This window comes from Hyla sarda, chromosome 4 (assembly GCF_029499605.1).
Source record: "Hyla sarda isolate aHylSar1 chromosome 4, aHylSar1.hap1, whole genome shotgun sequence".
Taxonomy (NCBI): Eukaryota; Metazoa; Chordata; class Amphibia; order Anura; family Hylidae; genus Hyla; species Hyla sarda.
The window spans coordinates 43,767,409-43,779,511 of NC_079192.1; the positions used below are offsets into that span (position 1 = coordinate 43,767,409).

Below are 12,103 nucleotides of genomic sequence, written 5' to 3' on the forward strand. Positions count from 1 at the left end.
GTTGGGATCCGCCGAATGGGATTTACTAACATCATTTGTTAACTTAACTGTCACTCCCGGCATCTGCTTTCATTGGTGTCAGCGCGGCGTGTATTTGTTTACAATGGTTACGCACGCCCATCTGGTTGCGTCACAGAGGGCGGTGCGCGCCGCACTGACTAAAGCAGCTCCGCCGGCGGAAGTGACGACAGACACCACATCTCACCGCACCAGGTGAGAGTGTCCGGACACTTCCGGCACCCAGCGGACAGCGGGGACGCGTCTAAGCACTCTGCTTACAACTAACCGTGAGTTGCATACAGTCTGTTAGAACACAGTACTGGCCTATTTCTCCACAGGGAATATGTTCAACATCGATACCCTAAAATTTTTTTTGCAGGTGGAGATCACGGAGGCAGATTGCCCCAGACCGCAACTTTATACCACGTGTGACTGCTAGGGAAAGCCTATGCTATTTCTCCCCACAGGTCTTTAAGCTGTATAATCTCCGATTGAGCAAATACTGTAGGGATAGAAGAAACATTCTTTTTTACAGGCACCCAGGTCAATTTATGTGGTATTATTGTCTATCATGATAGCGGTCTGATTATTGAGCTATAATTTTCTTTTAGCTGTAATTGTGGAGCTAGAAGGGATATGATAATCCTCTAGCAAACTATTTACTTGATCACTTTCTATACCTCCTGAGGACACCTGCTCAGTACCAGCAGGTAGAAACGCGTAGTGGTTTAAAACTATTATCACCTTGTGGTGTGCATGTGCCGCCTAGGGTGATTGGTTGCACTGGACTGGCTGGGCCCTGCAGAGGCCAGTGTAGACCAATGATACTAGTGATCTAACAAATATCATTTATACATCACTAAACACGACTATATTTTTTTTTTGTATTTTGCTAAATTAAAAGCTAAGTTTTATATATGCACATCCCTGGCACATAGTAACTGCCCTATATATTTGCAACACTGAGCTACCAAAGATGCTATTAAAAAGTTATTTAGATGGGGTTTTAAATAAAAATAAATACAGGGATAGAGATAGTTTGAGTCAAGGACAGATGGGCAGGGGGATTAAGGAAAGTTTAGTTCATGATAGCTACTCTTTAAGCTGACTGCAGGGCCCTTGCAGTAGCTTTTACATATATACAGTATAGCATTAGACTATAGACTTAGGATACATCAGTATATATTTATAATATCACAATTAGGAACCAGTATTCACACATATGTTATATTGGAGCTGCAGAGTGCTGTAGACTCTAGGACAGTGATCTCACTGCAAATGGGGGCAATTGTATGTTTGGACACAGTCTATATATATTTGATTGCCGCTTATCCATTGAAATAAAGTCCTGTTTGAGAGAGTAATTCATATATAGGGAAAAGTGCTTTAGAAAAAATAGGTAGATGGAAGGAGCTTTTACTTCTAAAGAGGATATTGTCACTGTGATGGTACTTGACTTGACCCCTGAAAATAACCACCAAAGGGTCGGTCTTCTGTAATGGTTTACTGTATATGGACTGACTGGAGTTACTAAATACGAGTTGTGTTACTAAAATGGTGAGGGAAGGGAGGGAGGGGGTGTTGGAGTGTGTCACTACATTCATGAGGGAGTGATGTGGTATGTTACTAAATGAATGAGGGAGCTGATGGGATGTGTTACTACATGAATGAGGGAGTGATGAGGTATGTTACTACATGAATTAGGGGGTGATGGGGTGTGTTACTACATGAATGAGGGGGTGATGGGGTGTGTTACTACATGAATGAAGGGGGTGATGGGGTGTGTTACTACATGAATGAGGGGGTGATGTGGTATGTTACTACATGAATTAGGGGGTGATGGGGTGTGTTACTACATGAATGAGGGGGGTGATGGGGTGTGTTACTACATGAATGAAGGGGGTGATGGGGTGTGTTACTACATGTATAAGGGGGGTGATGGTGTGTGTTACTACATGAATGAGGGGGTGATGGGGTTTGTTACTATATGAAGGAGGGGGTGATGGGGTGTGTTACTACATGAATGAGGGGGTGATGGGGTGTGTTACTACATGAATGAGGGGGGTGATGGGGTGTGTTACTACATTACCGTAATGAGGGGGGTGATGGGGTGTGTTACTATATGAATGAGGGGGTGATGGGGTGTGTTACTATATGAATGAGGGGGCTGATGGGGTTTGTTTCTATATGAATGAGGGGGCAATGGGGTTTGTTACTATATGAATGAGGGGGTGATGGGGTGTGCTACTATATGGGTGGGGGGTGATGGGATGTGTTACTACATGAATGAGGGAGTGATGGGGTTTGTTACTATATGAATGAGGGAGTGATGGGGTGTGCTAATATATGAATGAGGGGGCGAAGGGGTGTGGTATTACATGGATGAGGGAGTGATGCGGTTTGTCACTATATAAATGAGGGGGTGATGGGGTGTGCTACTATATGGGTAGGGGTGATTTGATGTGTTACTACATGAATGAGGGAATGATGGTGTATGTTACTACATGAATTAGGGGGTGATGGGGTGTGTTACTACATGAATGAGGGAGTGATGGGGTATGTTACTTCATGAATGAGGGGGTGATGGGATGTGTTACTACATGAATGAGGGGGGTTACATAGTTACATAGTTAGTATGGTTGAAAAAAGACATACGTCCATCAAGTCCAACCAGGGGATAATGTGTTACTACATGAATGAGGGAGTGATGGTGTATGTTACTACATGAATTAGGGGGTGATGTGGTATGTTACTTCATGAATGAGGGGGTGATGGGATGTGTTACTACATGAATGAGGGGGGTGATGGGGTGTGTTACTACATGAATGAGGGGAGTGATGGGGTGTGTTACTACATGAATGAGGGGGTGATGGGGTTTGTTACTATATGAATGAGGGGGTGATGGGGTGTGTTACTATATGAATGAGGGGGTGATGGGGTTTGTTACTATATGAATGAGGGGGTGATGGGGTGTGTTACTATATGAATGAGGGGGTGATGGGGTGTGCTACTACATGAATGAGGGGGGTGATGGGGTGTGTTACTACATGAATGAGGGGGGTGATGGGGTGTGTTACTATATGAATGAGCGGGCGATGGGGTTTGTTACTATATGATTGAGGGAGTGATGGGGTCTGCTACTATATGGGTGGGGGTGATGGGATGTGTTACTATATGAATGAGGGGGTGATGGGGTGTGCTACTACATGAATGAGGGGGGTGATGGGGTGTGTTACTACATGAATGAGGGGGCTGATGGGGTTTGTTTCTATATGAATGAGGGGGCAATGGGGTTTGTTACTATATGAATGAGGGGGTGATGGGGTGTGCTACTATATGGGTGGGGGGTGATGGGATGTGTTACTACATGAATGAGGGAGTGATGGGGTTTGTTACTATATGAATGAGGGAGTGATGGGGTGTGCTAATATATGAATGAGGGGGCGAAGGGGTGTGGTATTACATGGATGAGGGAGTGATGCGGTTTGTCACTATATAAATGAGGGGGTGATGGGGTGTGCTACTATATGGGTAGGGGTGATGGGATGTGTTACTACATGAATGAGGGAATGATGGTGTATGTTACTACATGAATTAGGGGGTGATGGGGTGTGTTACTACATGAATGAGGGAGTGATGGGGTATGTTACTTCATGAATGAGGGGGTGATGGGATGTGTTACTACATGAATGAGGGGGGTTACATAGTTACATAGTTAGTATGGTTGAAAAAAGACATACGTCCATCAAGTCCAACCAGGGGATAATGTGTTACTACATGAATGAGGGAGTGTTGGTGTATGTTACTACATGAATTAGGGGGTGATGTGGTATGTTACTTCATGAATGAGGGGGTGATGGGATGTGTTACTACATGAATGAGGGGGGTGATGGGGTGTGTTACTACATGAATGAGGGGAGTGATGGGGTGTGTTACTACATGAATGAGGGGGTGATGGGGTTTGTTACTATATGAATGAGGGGGTGATGGGGTGTGTTACTATATGAATGAGGGGGTGATGGGGTTTGTTACTATATGAATGAGGGGGTGATGGGGTGTGTTACTATATGAATGAGGGGGTGATGGGGTGTGCTACTACATGAAAGAGGGGGGTGATGGGGTGTGTTACTACATGAATGAGGGGGGTGATGGGGTGTGTTACTATATGAATGAGCGGGCGATGGGGTTTGTTACTATATGATTGAGGGAGTGATGGGGTCTGCTACTATATGGGTGGGGGTGATGGGATGTGTTACTATATGAATGAGGGGGTGATGGGGTATGTTACTACATGAATGAGGGGGGTGATGCAGTATGTTACTACATGAATGAGGGGGTGATGGGGTATGTTACTACACGAATGAGGGGGCGATGGGGTATGTTGCTATATGAATGAGGGAGTGATGGGGTGTGTTAGTTTATGAATGAGGGGGTGATGGGATGTGTTACTATATGAATGAGGGAGAGATGGGGTGTGTTAGTTTATGAATGAGGGGGTGATGGGGTGTGCTACAATATGAATGAGGGAGTGATGGGGTGTGCTACTATATGGGTGGGGAGTGATGGGATGTGTTAATATATGAATGAGGGGGTGATGGGGTGTGTTAATATATGAATGAGGGGGTGATGGGATATGTTACTATATGAATTAGGGAGTGATGGGGTGTGCTACTATATGGATGAGGAGGGGATGGGTGTGTTACTATATGAATGAGGGGGGTGATGGGGTGTGTTACTACATGAATGAGGGGGGTGATGGGGTGTGTTACTATATGAATGAGGGGGCGATGGGGTTTGTTACTATATGATTGAGGGAGTGATGGGGTGTGCTACTATATGGGTAGGGGGTGATGGGATGTGTTACTACATGAATGAGGGGGTGATGGGCTGTGTTGCTACATGAATGAGGGGGTGATGGGGTGTGTTATTACATGAATGAGGGGAGTGATGGGGTGTGTTACTACATGAATGAGGGGGGTGATGGGTTTGTTACTATATGAATGAGGGAGTGATAGGTGTGTTACTAAATGAATAAGGGGGTGATGGGGTGTGTTACTACATGAATGAGGAGGGTGATGGGGTGTGTTACTATATGAATGAGGGGGGTGATGGGGTGTGTTACTATATGAATGAGGGGGCGATGGGGTTTGTTACTATATGAATGAGAGAGTAATGGGGTGTGCTACTATATGGGTGGGGCGTGATGGGATTTGTTACTATATGAATGAGGGGGCGATGGGGTTCTTTACTATATGAATGAGGGGGTGATGGGGTGTGTTTCTACATGGGTGGGCCGTGATGGGATGTGTTACTACATGAATGAGGGGGGTGATGGGGTTTGTTACTATATGAATTAGGGGATGATGGGGTGTGTTACTATATGAATGAGGGGGTGATGGGGTGTGCTACTACATGAATGAGGGGGGTGATGGGGTGTGTTACTACATGAATGAGGGGTGTGATGGGGTGTGTTACTATATGAATGAGGGGGCGATGGGGTTAGTTACTATATGATTGAGGGAGTGATGGGGTCTGCTACTATATGGGTGGGGGTGATGGGATGTGTTACTATACGAATGAGCGGGTGATGGGGAATGTTACTACATGAATGAGGGGGCGATGGGGTAATTTTGCTTTATGAATGAGGGAGTGATGGGGTGTGTTACTATAGGAATGAGGGAGTGATGGGGTGTGTTAGTTTATGAATGAGAGGGTGATGGGGTGTGCTACTATATGGGTGGGGGGTGATGGGATGTGTTAATAAATGAATGAGGGGGTTGATGGGGTGTGTTAATATATGAATGAGGGAGTGATGGGATATGTTACTATATGAATGAGGGGGTGATGGGGTGTGCTACTATATGGATGAGGAGGGGATGGGTGTGTTACTATATGAATAAGGGGGGTGATGGGGTGTGTTACTATATGAATGAGGGGGGTGATGGGGTGTGTTACTACATGAATGAGGGGGTGATGGGTGTGTTACTATATGAATGAGGTGGCAATGGGGTTTGTTACTATATAATTGAGGGAGTGATGGGGTGTGCTACTCTTCTGCCACTGTTTTTTTGTATGAGGGGGAAAAAAAAAGTAAAAAAGTGATCTAAAATTTGTATTCTTCTGAATTATCAGCTTGGCACTGGATCATTCCAACATGCCACTTAGACATGTGCAATTCGGTTCGGCACGAATGTCAAATTTTCCGAATTTTACCGTTTTCGTGCATTCGGACCGATCCGAATGCACGAAAACATATTTTGACCATTCCCGAATCGCCACGACAATACGAATAGCAAAGTAACGAATACATTCGTTATTTCCCGAACATTCGGTAAATCTTTTTATTCTTTTTTTGGACTTTAGCGATCCTAAAAAATTATGGAGATACCTTTTTTTTATTAAAATTTCGTAGGGTATCATAAAAAAATCATAATAAAAAAGATACAGTAGTGATGGAAAAAATTGTATCTAACAAAATGTATCATTTTTATTATGAAATGTTTATTCATTTTTAAACAGGGATCAATTTATGTGAGCGGGTAAAGCACTAAAAATGTAGCCGACAATAGTAAAAAAGTAGTGTGTGCGTGTTTTTCACTTTTTTTAAAAACATTTTTTAGGTAGTACTACTACTCCCAGCATGGAACACACTGTTCCATGATGGGAGTAGTAGTTACCTGTACTAATTGACAGATCGCCGGGGTCCCTTGCGATCCTCTTGTATAATGTATAGATGCGGCGGCTGCTCTTCTATGGTCCCCTGCACTCACGTATATATACATCTATTCATATTTTCCGCAGAGCTGTGATTGGCCAGATCATTCCAGCCAATCACAGCTCTCTGTGAGAAATAGGAATATGTGTATATATACGGCCGTGCAGGGGACCATAGGAGAACGACCGCCGCATCCATACATTATACTGGAGGATCGCAGCGGCTGTCAGGAGTGATACCCGCAGTGATCTTTCCTTTACTACAAGTACTACCACTCCCAACATGGAGTACACTCTGCTCCATGCTGGGAGCTGTAGTACCTGCATTAATAGACAGATCGCAGCGGGTGTCAGAAGTTACACTTGCTGCGATATGTCTATTAATGCAGGTACTACAGCTCCCAGCATGGAGCAGAGTGTGCAGACAGGAAGACTCCAGCTGTTGAAGACTCCAGCTGTTGCTAAACTACAACTCCCAGCATGCCCAGACAGCCAAAGGCTGTCTGGGCATGCTGGGAGTTGTACTTTTGCACCAATTGGTGGCTCCCTGTTTGGGTAGACATTGCATCATGGGTGCTCTCCCCAGCAGACAGCGCCAGAAATGTCATAACCATTTTTTTTGTGTTTTTTTTCGTTTCAGATCCGTGTATGCAGAGGATTACTGCGGATTCGATGGATTACTGCGGATTTTTTTTTTCCTTTAATAAAATGGTTAACGAGGGCTGTCGGGGAGTGTTTTTTTAAATAAAATAATTTTTCCAATGTGTTGTGTTTTTTTTTTTTTATTGAATTTTCAGGGTTAGTAGTGGAAGCTGTCTTATTGACGGAATCCATTACTAGGCCAGGGCTTAGTGCTAGCCACAAAAACAGCTAGCGCTAACCCCCAATTATTACCCCGGTACCCACCGCCGCAGGGGTGCCGGGAAGAGCCGGTACCAACAGGCCCGGAGCGTCAAAAATGGCGCTCCTGGGCCTAGGCGGTAACAGGCTGGCGTTATTTAGGCTGGGGAGGGCCAGTAACAATGGTCCTCGCCCACCCTGGTAACGTCAGGCTGTTGCTGTTTGGTTGCTATTGTGCTGAGAATGAAAATATGGGGAACCCTATGCATTTTTATTTTTTATTTTTTATATTTAAATAAAAAAAAAACGCATAGGGTTCCCCGTATTTTCATTCTCAGCACAATACCAACCAAACAGCAACAGCCTGACGTTACCAGGGTGGGCGAGGACCATTGTTACTGGCCCTCCCCAGCCTAAATAACGCCAGCCTGTTACCGCCTAGGTCCAGGAGCGCCATTTTTGACGCTCCGGGCCTATTGGTACCGGCTCTTCCCGGCACCCCTATGGCGGTGGGTACCGGGGTAATAATTGGGGGTTAGCGCTAGCTGTTTTTGGGGCTAGCACTAAGCCCTGGCCTAGTAATGGATTCCGTCAATAAGACATCTTCCACTACTAACCCTGAAAATAAAAAAAAATAAAAAACACAACACATTGGAAAAATTTCCGTGCCACTTGCCTCGTTAGCGCAGTGGGCAGCGCGTCTGTCTCATAATCTGAAGGTTGTGAGTTCGATCCTCACACGGGGCAATTTTCTTGGCTTTAGCCATGAGGTTTTGTTGATTTCCTTAAGAGATGAGCTTGAGTTTTGCTTAGAAGGCAAGAGGACCAAATGAATAGCTTCAAGCTGTGGGGCACTGATTTTCTTTTTTCATCCACAAAGAGCAACTCCGACTCCAGCTGCTTAACTCTGCAGTGATCTCGTCGGCCTATGAACTTAATAATCTGAAAACTGTGAGTTTGATCCTCACACCGGGCAATTTTTCCATCTTTGCCATGAGGTTTGGTTGACTTCTTGTCTTTAGCCATGAGAGACAAAACTGGGAAATTTTTTGTCTTTAGCCATGAGGTTTTGTTGATTTCCTTAAGAGATGGGCATGAGTTTAGCTTAGAAGGAAATTTTTCCATCTTTTGCCATGAGGTTTGGTTGACTTCTTGTCTTTAGCCATGAGAGACAAAACTGGGCAATTTTCTTGTCTTTAGCCATGAGGTTTTGTTGATTTCCTTAAGAGATGGGCATGAGTTTAGCTTAGAAGGCAAGTGGACCAAATGAATGGCTTAAAGCTGTGGGGTAATGATTTTCTTTTTTCATCCACAAAGAAAAACTCCAACTCCAGCTGCTTAACTCTGCAGTGATCTGGTCGGCCTATGAATTTAATAATCTGAAAACTGTGAGTTTGATCCTCACACCAGGCAATTTTTCCATCTTTTGCCATGAGGTTTGGTTGACTTCCTTAGCATCATAGTGTTAGAAAGTGGAGATGGGGATGAGTTTAGCTTTGAAGCCAAGTGGGATCTTGAGAAAATGGATATAATAAATGGCTAACAACAGATGTGTTCCGATTTCTTTCTTTTCACCCACAAAGATCAACTAAAGAAAACTGTGAGTTTGATAATCACACCGGGCAATTTTTCCATCTTTTGCCATGAGGTTTGGTTGACTTCTTGTCTTTAGCCATGAGAGACAAAACTGGGCAATTTTCTTGTCTTTAGCCATGAGGTTTTGTTGATTTCCTTAAGAGATGGGCATGAGTTTAGCTTAGAAGGTAATTTTTCCATCTTTTGCCATGAGGTTTGGTTGACTTCTTGTCTTTAGCCATGAGAGACAAAACTGGGCAATTTTCTTGTCTTTAGCCATGAGGTTTTGTTGATTTCCTTAAGAGATGGGCATGAGTTTAGCTTAGAAGGCAAGTGGACCAAATGAATGGCTTAAAGCTGTGGGGTAATGATTTTCTTTTTTCATTCACAAAGAACAACTCCAACTCCAGCTGCTTAACTCTGCAGTGATCTGGTCGGCCTATGAATTTAATAATCTGAAAACTGTGAGTTTGATCCCCACACTAGGCAATTTTTCCATCTTTTGCCATGAGGTTTGATTGACTTCCTTAGCATCATAGAGTTAGAAAAGGGAGATGGGGATGAGTTTAGCTTTAAAGCCAAGAGGGATCCTGAGAAAATAGATATAATAAATAGCTAACAACAGATGTGTTCCGATTTCTTTCTTTTCACCCACAAAGACCAACTACAACTCCATCCGCTTCACTTTCCAATGACCTCACCCTCCTTTGAACTTGCCTGCAAGTTTATAAAAAAAACACATTCCCATACCGGGAGTCGAACCCAGGCCGCCTGGGTGAAAACCAGGAATCCTAACCGCTAGACCATACGGGACCTGCTTCTGCCACTGTTTTTTTGTATGAGGAAAAAAAAAAGTAAAAAAGTGATCTAAAATTTGTATTCTTTTGAATTATCAGCTTGGCACTGGATCATACCACCACACCACTTGCCTCGTAAGCGCAGTAGGTAGCACATCAGTTTCATAATCTGAAGGTCGTGAGTTCGATCCTTACAAGGGGCAATTTTTCTTGGCTTTAGCCATGAGGTTTTGTTGATATCCTTAAGAGATGGGCATGAGTTTAGCTTAGAAGGCAAGTGGACCAAATGAATGGCTTAAAGCTGTGGGGTAATGATTTTCTTGATTTTCTTTTTTCATCCACAAAGAAAAACTCCAACTCCAGCTGCTTAACTCTGCAGTGATCTGGTCGGCCTATGAATTTAATAATCTGAAAACTGTGAGTTTGATCCTCACACCAGGCAATTTTTCCATCTTTTGCCATGAGGTTAGGTTTACTTCCTTAGCATCATAGTGTAAGAAAGTGGAGATGGGGATGAATTTAGCTTTGAAGGCAAGTGGGATCTTGAGAAAATGGATATAATAAATGGCTAACAACAGATGTGTTCCGATTTCTTTCTTTTCACCCACAAAGACCAACTAAAGAAAACTGTGAGTTTGATCCTCACACCTGGCAATTTTTCCATCTTTTGCCATGAGGTTTGGTTGACTTTTTGTCTTTAGCCATGAGAGACAAAGCTGTGCAATTTTTTTGAATTTAGCTTAGAAGGTAATTTTTCCATCTTTTGCCATGAGGTTTGGTTGACTTCTTGTCTTTAGCCATGAGAGACAAAACTGGGAAATTTTCTTGTCTTTAGCCATGAGGTTTTGCTGAATTCCTTAAGAGATGGGCATGAGTTTAGCTTAGAAGGCAAGTGGACCAAATGAATGGCTTAAAGCTGTGGGGTAATGATTTTCTTTTTCCATCAACAAAGAACAACTCCAACTCCAGCTGCTTAACTCTGCAGTGATATGGTCAGCCTATGAATTTAATAATCTGAAAACTGTGAGTTTGATCCTCACACCAGGCAATTTTTCCATCTTTTGCCATGAGGTTTGGTTGACTTCCTTAGCATCATAGAGTTAGAAAGTGGAGATGGGGATGAGTTTAGCTTTGAAGCCAAGTGGGATCTTGAGAAAATGGATATAATAAATGGCTAACAACAGATGTGTTCCGATTTCTTTCTTTTCACCCACAAAGTTCAACTAGAACTCCGTCCGCTTCACTTTCAAATGACCTCACCCTCCTTTGAACTTGCCTGCAAGTTTATAAAAAACACACATTCCCATACCGGGAGTCGAACCCGGGCCACCTGGGTGAAAACCAGGAATCCTAAGCGCTAGACCATATGGGACCTACTGCTGCCACTGTTTTTTTGTATGAGGAAAAAAAAAAGTAAAAAAGTGATCTAAAATTTGAATTCTTTTGAATTATCTGCTTGGCACTGGATCATGCTACCATGCCACTTGCCTCGTTAGCGCAGTAGGTAGCGCGTCAGTCTCATAATCTGAAAGTCGTGAGTTCGATCCTCACACGGGGCAATTTTTCTTGGCTTTAGCCATGAGATTTTGTTGATTTCCTTTAGAGATGGGCATGAGTTTAGCTTAGAAGGTAAGTGGACCAAATGAATGGCTTAAAGCTGTGGGGTAAGGATTTTCTTTTTTCATTCACAAAGAACAACTCCAACTCCAGCTGCTTAACTCTGTAGTGATCTGGTCGGCCTATGAATTTAATAATCTGAAAATTGTGAGTTTGATCCTCACTTTGGGCAATTTTTCCATCTTTTGCCATGAGGTTTGGTTGACTTCTTGTCTTTAGCCATGAGAGACAAAGCTGGGCAATTTTCTTGTCTTTAGCCATGAGGTTTTGTTGATTTCCTTAAGAGATGGGCATGAGTTTAGCTTAGAAGGTAATTTTTCCATCATTTGCCATGAGGTTTGGTTGACTTCTTGTCTTTATCCATGAGAAACAAAACTGGGAAATTTTCTTGTCTTTAGCCATGAGGTTTTGCTGAATTCCTTAAGAGATGGGCATGAGTTTAGCTTAGAAGGCAAGTGGACCAAATGAATGGCTTAAAGATGTGGGGTAATGATTTTCTTTTTCCATCCACAAAGTACAACTCCAACTCCAGCTGCTTAACTCTGCAGTGATCTGGTCGG

The 12,103-nt window shown here is 43.4% G+C and overlaps 4 non-coding genes across 4 annotated transcripts; 2 read left to right on the forward strand and 2 right to left on the reverse strand.

Annotated features, from left to right (window-relative positions):
• Window positions 1-8,228: 8,228 nt before the first annotated feature.
• On the forward strand, window positions 8,229-8,301 carry TRNAM-CAU (transfer RNA methionine (anticodon CAU)). The gene has a single exon. It is a non-coding gene; the product is annotated as a tRNA-Met (tRNA).
• A 1,569-nt stretch (window positions 8,302-9,870) lies between these two features.
• TRNAE-UUC (transfer RNA glutamic acid (anticodon UUC)) lies at window positions 9,871-9,942 on the reverse strand. The gene has a single exon. It is a non-coding gene; the product is annotated as a tRNA-Glu (tRNA).
• A 1,284-nt stretch (window positions 9,943-11,226) lies between these two features.
• TRNAE-UUC (transfer RNA glutamic acid (anticodon UUC)) lies at window positions 11,227-11,298 on the reverse strand. Its single transcript has one exon. It is a non-coding gene; the product is annotated as a tRNA-Glu (tRNA).
• A 114-nt stretch (window positions 11,299-11,412) lies between these two features.
• Window positions 11,413-11,485, forward strand: TRNAM-CAU (transfer RNA methionine (anticodon CAU)). Its single transcript has one exon. It is a non-coding gene; the product is annotated as a tRNA-Met (tRNA).
• The last annotated feature ends 618 nt before the right edge of the window (window positions 11,486-12,103 follow it).